The sequence below is a fragment of the Liolophura sinensis genome, chromosome 8, assembly GCF_032854445.1.
Source record: "Liolophura sinensis isolate JHLJ2023 chromosome 8, CUHK_Ljap_v2, whole genome shotgun sequence".
In the NCBI taxonomy this organism is placed as follows: Eukaryota; Metazoa; Mollusca; class Polyplacophora; order Chitonida; family Chitonidae; genus Liolophura; species Liolophura sinensis.
The window spans coordinates 17,631,559-17,639,766 of NC_088302.1; positions in this window are offsets into that span (position 1 = coordinate 17,631,559).

The following is an 8,208-nucleotide window of genomic DNA, read 5'->3' on the forward strand; positions in this document are numbered from 1 at the left end:
GCGTGTAAAATATCGCGATAAAACACTAAAACATTAAACACAAAATGTATCAAATTAGTAATAACTAATATAAGAACAGCCAGGCAATGCACATGGCTCACTGATAAGGTATAACCAGGCAATGCACATGGTTATCCCCATAAGGTAAAAGGTATAACCAGGCAAAGGATGATTGGAGTTTACAACTGACTAACATATTCTTAGTACTGTTAAAGAATTGTGACAACCTCAAATTGCAAATTGCCTAATTATAACTGACTGAATTGCAAAGTCACATAACAACGGGCCCGTGTGACCCAGAAAAAGAGTGGTATGAAAAATAGCTTTAGTAACATTGGCTATTGTTGCAAATCATATATGCTATTGTACCTACCTTACAACTATGGAGTGGTTGCACAGAACAAGTTATCCCTGCATAGACAATTTAAGTTGGCAATTTATGACCATTTAGGCTATGTCAGCAGCGTCTCATCCAACGATGCACATAGCAAGTATATATAAAATACAAGTAAGAATAGTTACCACATACATTATAACTAACAAATATGTGTATCATAAACATGCTATTGTATAAAACTATAATCTGGAACTTAAACCCTCAAAACAAATAATCGCATGCATTATTTACATGTGTAAGAATGTCTTTATGATGTCCTAACCTAGATGAGAAATCAGTTTACAGTGAATATGCGATTGGTGAAAGTGAATGCAGTAAGTTCATGTCTTGTGTGCGTATGTATAAACAACTGGACACATATCGAAGTATGGGCAGTACATATAACACTAGCATAGACCAAGACAATAAATGTTGTGAATGTAAAATAAAGTGTACATTCAACTATCAAAGTAACAGCCTGAATGATTAAACCTATCATTATCTAAGTCAGTTTAGCAACATGGGATCAAAATGTTCATAACTTAGAGTTCAATTTAATCAAAACAAGGTTAATAATCATCGCCAAATAAGCAAATGTTTACCCATGTTACTACTGATGACCAATGAGGGCATAAACATATAAGACACATTGACAAATCTGTCACGGAATGGTATAGCTATGTGACAACGGTTTGTTTACATTCAGTGGGGGGCTGCCATTTTGTCACATGGCCAAAACAAACCGAGAGAGAGGCTCTAGACAAACCAACTGTGCACACTACACACAAAAGCCACTGTGTAACTAAATGGTTTAACTATGTGACTCAAGGTTACAGATTTTTCCTTAAAAACTATAGTATATATACCAAAATACTGACAACAAAGGTAATAATATTACAATAACACGAAACATCTTGAAATTACCAGTGGACATATCTGATTGATCATAGTCCAAAGATGGGAAGTAATGAATTTAGAAAGTTTCACTGTTCTGCTGATTAACAGCTTAATAATAAATCCCTGGAACGCTAAACGTGACTTAAAACTTTAAGATAACTTTGGGTCAGTTAGACAAATGATGCAGAAGAACGGGGAGGAGAATATATACATATGTATATGTGTAGGCCCACTTGTTGCACACAAAAAAGTAACATACATGTATAATGCTCCCACATGGCTCAAACTATTTAATAGATAACTAAATCACTACTGTTCAAGCTAACATTCTGGGCTAAACTCTTACTTAGACACAAAATACAGTAAAGATAGAGAACAAAAGGAAAGGAAAGAAAGAAGGGAAAAGGGAATTAGTGTGCTCAGTCGCCACACGTCAGTGAAAGTGTTGACCTTTTGTATTTCGGTAGGTCTGCGTGTTGGGGACATCCGACTTAACCCAGACACAAAATACAGTGGAGTATAGAAAAAGGCAGCTGTGACTGTCTTCACTGGTCGGCTGTCACAGCATAAAGGAAGCCCGCTAGGAAACCAGATAGATGGGCAATAAATGTCATTCCCTACCCCCATCTCTCTCTCGGGGAGATGTCATCCAGGAGTGTCCACAAGATTTATGGTTTTAGTGAACACCAGCATCCACTCCCACACACAGTCCCCACTGGGGTACATAGAGTGGACAGAGTGGGTACTGGGGTTTACACATATCCACAGTGATATGTGCATAATTTGTGTACTTTTATCAGCAGTATTGTATACTGATGATACACAAATTATGTACATGTGCATTTTTGTCTCAGCAATGTGTATTATTCGTACACAGTCGTTTTTAGAACGTGTTTTTAGAGAGTGGTTGTCATGACGGAAACTCGGTCATTAGTGCAACAATTGCGCTTAACTGTTGCAGTGATTTTCAGATTGCCACTTTCATTAATACTGGTAAACGTTCTGTCCGGAAACTCATGCAGTTTAATTTTTCGAAGGACAAACACACACAGTTGAAACCCTCATTGTGTGATATTCCCCAAGTGTCAAGACGACATGTCGCGACCCACGGCATAGTCACAATCGAAGGTTGCTATGGTTACGTAGCTCTTTTACATTTATCTTTAAAATTCAAAATACTGACTATTTTTTGTCTAAGTTATGTAACTATTTTATGAATATGTGATCAACAAATATGCTTCACTAAAAATGTTTGAGCTGTTCGCAGTCGTCCATCTTGGAATTTGCCTTGACAACACCATCACAACACTTTCGTTTTACTTCCAAGACGTGTCTCAACTGTGTATTTTGTCTGTGGTACCTCATATACATATTACTAAACACAACATCTTCATTATGTTAATCAGTGATAATAAACCTACCTCCCATGAAGGGTGCCATATGATATTCCCAAAGGCTCTCTATATATAATCTATTTCAGTCTTTTACACTATATGGGAACACTTACTTGTTTTAGGCAATCAGCCTAGACAAAGTTAAGAATTGGAGACAGACCTGTTGATGATTCAAATCTCATTTGGTTCACCAATGAATTCTCTGTGGGAAGAAAGTATGAGTACAAATCTACGCTTGTCCCCAGAACGCGAATATATTTAGAGTTCCGTCTAATAAGTACCGCTGAATGTTGTTCTGTCAAAAATATGAAGTAACTTATTACAAAAGGTTACGTTCTGTTTATACATTTGTTTTTAACAAATAAAGATCTAGGATGAAGATAAATACTTGGATTTATTTGATTATAGTGTTTTTTCGTCGTAACGATAAATACATATTATGTTAAGATACACGTGTTTGGCATTTTGACACTGGACGGCTGGGAGGCTAGCTTCCGCCGTTGAAAAAGTTATTTTAAATAAATTCGTTTCATTTTCTCCTGGAAGGTCTATTCGTGCTGTCCAGGTTTTATTACCGAAAATATAGGAAGACATTGTCCTTGATATGCACAACACATGTGTAACCTGTATGCAATATAGATACACTACTCTCTAACCACAACATGTCCGCCCCTTTGTCGAACACAGGCCAATGAATGAATGATTATGGCTTAACGCCACCTCGGCAATATTTCAACCATATCGTGGTGAACACGGGTCATTGAAAACACCATAGGTTTTATAGCAAACGGTATTTCCTTGCATGCGCGTAAAGTTTTCGTAACGCTTCGCTACACTCATTTACAAACACTGTCCCAAAGCCTGTGGACTGGTGAAACCATATCTTGTCTAACTAAGGGGTAAAACTCACCTGGAGAGGTGATTACAAAAGTGTAAATTATAAATATATGAATAGGCTATAACAGTGATAACGTACCCCCAGTGTGTAAATATATTCGTGTGTAAATACAGGTCTGTGCTCCAGTGAATGTCAGTCTTTGTCTGAGACGAATCCCTGGGCGACTTCTAGTTGAGAACGGACTCGCCGTTGTTGAACCTGTTCGCTTTCTTGCGATTTGTATAGCGGTTTCCACACACCAAGAAAATGCTGTTAAGAGGACAGGCCCTGCAGACTGTCTCTCTAACAGTTAGCCTGGCCTGTTGGAAACACAGGGCTTCTTCTTGAGAGACAGAATTTTACGACATCCCGTTCCGATGTCCTACTTAAAATTCGTGTCTTCTTAAGAACATCAACTCTGGAGTTTTCCCTCCGACATAATCAGAAGACGCGGAAAACGATACCCACATCACCGAGTTACCCATCACAACACCTCGACACCAGACTGTCAGCGGACTTAAGGCATCCAGTTTATATTTACTAGTGTTGATTGTGCAAACGATTGTGCCTCCGCTGTCTTTGGGAGTGTTAATACGTTGTATAGAGGACATAATTTTGTTATCTGGAAGCCTTGGGTTGACGTCATACATCTATTCACGTCTGGACCTTGCCATCTGAACATCTGGACAAAACATGATCCCCTATTTTTAACCCGATTAGCGTTATATTTGCCACATCCTGATCCTTTTTGGAGTATACCTCGGAAATTTCCATTAAGTTTACCCTGTAAACGCAGCCCCATGTAGTATACTTCTTTTATGTTGATGTCCTTATTTCTGTCGGATTACTTCTGTATATGGAATGAAATTTTAATTACCGGTATGCAAAGATGAAGACAATCCATCCTGCTGATACGAAAGGCTGAATTCAACTGGATACCGTATTTAACTCTCTCACAAAATGCGGACACCTTTAAAACAACGGTAAGTCATTGTTATTCCTAACAAACTGGCCCTTCACCACGAGCGTAACCGTACATATTCTTTTGTCGTATTTTCATCAATTATACTTCTTTTAAGAAGCCTTAAGAACCCCACAGTTTACCCAGGTGATGCTGCCGAAAGATCTCATTTCCGGCTGTTCTCAAGACATCTTTACAATGATCGCTTAGGGATTTGGCCATAGTCAAGTGGTCAGTGTTCTTGCCTTTCACTCACTACCAGCACAGAAAATACGATTTGCCGGTTCAAACCAAGCCATGGACAAGGATATGATCAGTCTGTAGCTCCTCCGTTCTCACTGTTCATGGGCATACTCCTCACAGCACAAGTCCCGGGCACTGCGCTGGTTTTACATCACTGCCACCAATAGACAAGTTTGACCTTTGGAGACACACCACTTGTGTCCTTTCGCGGAACTTTTTAATCAACATTCATAATAAAATTGTTTCAGGTTTTGGTTAGAATCATGTAGTGTCTAATTTAGGCAAAGAGAATGCATGTGCATAAAGTGTTATTAGAAAACAAAGGTTGAAAGGGATTGGTTGTCTTTTCTGATATCACTTCTTGATGCATCACATTGACCCCAGTGACTTCGGCGTTGCTCAAGATTTGTGCACAAAATTTTCTCTTGGTGGCAGTGATGTAAAGGGAACGTTGAGAGCGACGCATGCGCTGTCATTGGTATGGTTCATGGTGACAATAAAGTGGTCGACGACGCTCGTGCCATCGGCGACGCTTGGGTGATCAACGATCTACATTTCCATACGTCACATGTGGTAAAGTTTGTCAGTGATTGCCAAGAGTCGATGGCACAATCACGGTATTGCGGTTTCTACCAACTCATAAAATAACCGCCATGGTGTTATAATCGATGAAAACTTGTGTATAGCGATAAACAACTATCAATCAAAAAAAATTAAATGAGTAAAATACCAATTAAATGAAGTGCGTAAGATACGATTCAAATGAATAAATAACGTGACTGCTTAAAAAAAAACATTTATTTATTTTTTAGATGGATCAATTTTTTCATTTACATAACGCCAATCAGACTTCATCGTGCATGATGAAACGATAAGGGGCCTATAGTCCTCAGTGGATGTTTTAATGATTTTTTCAGTCTCTTCTCTTTAGCCCACCAATTGTACTTCATAAACACATTTGTAATTTTACAGTCATCAGCATTACAGCTTAGTTTCATAGGTTCATTAATTTTCAAGGATTAATTGACCTATTTGGGATTTATTGTTTAGCGGCATAATTTAACACAGTTTTTTTTTCTTGCAGGACATGCGCAAGACTCAGTGTGAAGGTGTATGTTTTCCTGACTATAGTGCTCATTCTTCTGCTATTAATTAGGTACAACATCCTCACAAAGGCACAACCAATTCACGAGGATCTCAACTTTAACGAGATCGTCAAAGATTTGTTGAGGCGCACTGACGAAATGTTGAAGAACGAACAACAACGCGTCGCGGGAAACACCGAGAAACGTCACGTGATCTACGTAAGGATTCCTAAAACCGGAAGTAGCACCATGACCTTCATGATGTGGAGATTTGGGCTGGGCAGAAACTTGACTTTTCTCCTCCCCAAGAAAGGTGGCGAAGGCAACGAACCCAGTCTAACAAAAGGTCGCTTCTATCTTCCAGAGAATGGACAATTCTGTGATCTGATGGCAAACCATGTTGTTTATAATCATACAAATTTCAAACTTTATTTCCCGCCAGATTCTTTGTATATTTCACTCATTCGGGAACCCATGAGTCAGTTGTCGTCCACACTTCGAGTTTTACAACGTGAACTCAAGGTCAGTATCTGCACCAATGAAAACATCGTTTCTCATTTTCTCCGTAGTCCGGTTTCCTACGAACGGAATTCATTGGCCACTTCGTTCACGCGTAATCCCGCAATGTATTACTTCGGGTTACGCAAAACAGAGTTTGGTGATATACAAAGGGTGAAGGAAATCATCCAAGACATCGACAAGACATTTGCATTAATTTTAATATTGGAAAGATTTGATGAATCTTTGATTCTCTTGAAAAGACGATTTGGTTGGACAATGAGAGACATTATTTACCTAAAAACAAATGTAAACCTACGGATGTGCAAAAACTCACCTGTTTCGGACCGGGACAGGGATCGACTGGAAACATGGTCGATGGCAGATCATCTTTTATATGATTTTTTCTCCAAAAAATTAAACTCTCTTATAGGTCAACAAGATCAATCTTTTCATCAAGAGGTGCAGATTTTTAAAAAATATCTATCCCAGACGGACCGTTTTTGCCGGACGTCGAGTAGAGAAAATCGGATACGGGTACTCAAACTGGAGATATCTCCCTTCAATTCTGAGTTTTTCTATACGATGACAGACTGTCATTTGTGGCAGATGCGAGGGCTGCAATTCTTGAACGACATTCGTGGTTATCAGAACAGATTTGCTCCCAACTGTAATCACCAATATGATCAAATAAACAGTCGAATCTAAGACGAATTACACTCGATTTCTTGGAATACTGTTATATTAAAATGGGCTTTACAAATTATTGTCCGGAGTACCGGTATCGATGATAGGCCAACACGTATTAATGATACGTGTCATTGTGGGTTTTTTAATTTCGTAATTTGTGCCGATTACAATATGGTCTTCATGGTTTGCTTTTCCTAGTTATGGTAACAGTGAACAGAATGCAGGTAAACCGAGGTTCTTGGTGGACTTCTCGGACCAAGCAGATAAAGCTGATGCATTTCGACGTCATACATTCTTACAAAATCGCTCATAGTGAAAAAGCATATCATTTTACTTGTTGAATTGATAGTTGTTTAACTCCACATGATATTCAAGATATTTTCACTTTCACTTGGTGTTCAGTTTTATTTTTTTAAAGATGTAGGAGACCTCAGTTTGAAGAGAAAGCCATTGATTTTTGGCGAGTTACTGGCGAAATCTTCCATGTGATATATCATACTGGTGTGAGACACGTGGTCTCCAGTTAAGACCAGGATGAAGTTGCATACCTGTTTGTTTCAAAACATTGGTTTAAAAGAGCAGCGCATCACCACGAAGAAAGACTGATTGGAATCGATGCCTTGGCCATTTGCCTTTACCCCATTACCAAATATGATGGGACTCTCAAGTGAAAACTATAAAACACGGAGTATAGAACTACCTTATCTCGACTGAGAGCTTACCTTGCATTTGACTGTACATGATCAACAAGGCCTGGTGACAATATGCTCTACGTTCGGTTTACATACTCATTACAGCCTGGCACATGCTTCGCTCTCTGTGTTCGCTTTGCATCTTTGTGTCAAGTCATCCAAGTGCACTTTATATCGATACAGCATACGCTGTCATGGTAGATAAGGGCTAACTTAGCTAAGTGAGCTTCATGAAACCGGCCCCTAAAATATGACCACCGTCAAACACTTAGCCAGAGCTAGATTCGAACATACAACCTCAATTGTCAAGTGCCAATTTGCTTTCGTTTAGAGTGAGTGTGAATGAGTGAGTGAGTGCTTGGGGTTTCGCGTCGTACTCAACTATTTTTCAGTCATATGACGACGAAAGAATCCTTAGGGCATATGTAATGTGCCTCATTGTAGCAGGACGGAATTCCACCGCTCTTTTATCTAGTGCTCCTTCACTGAGACGAC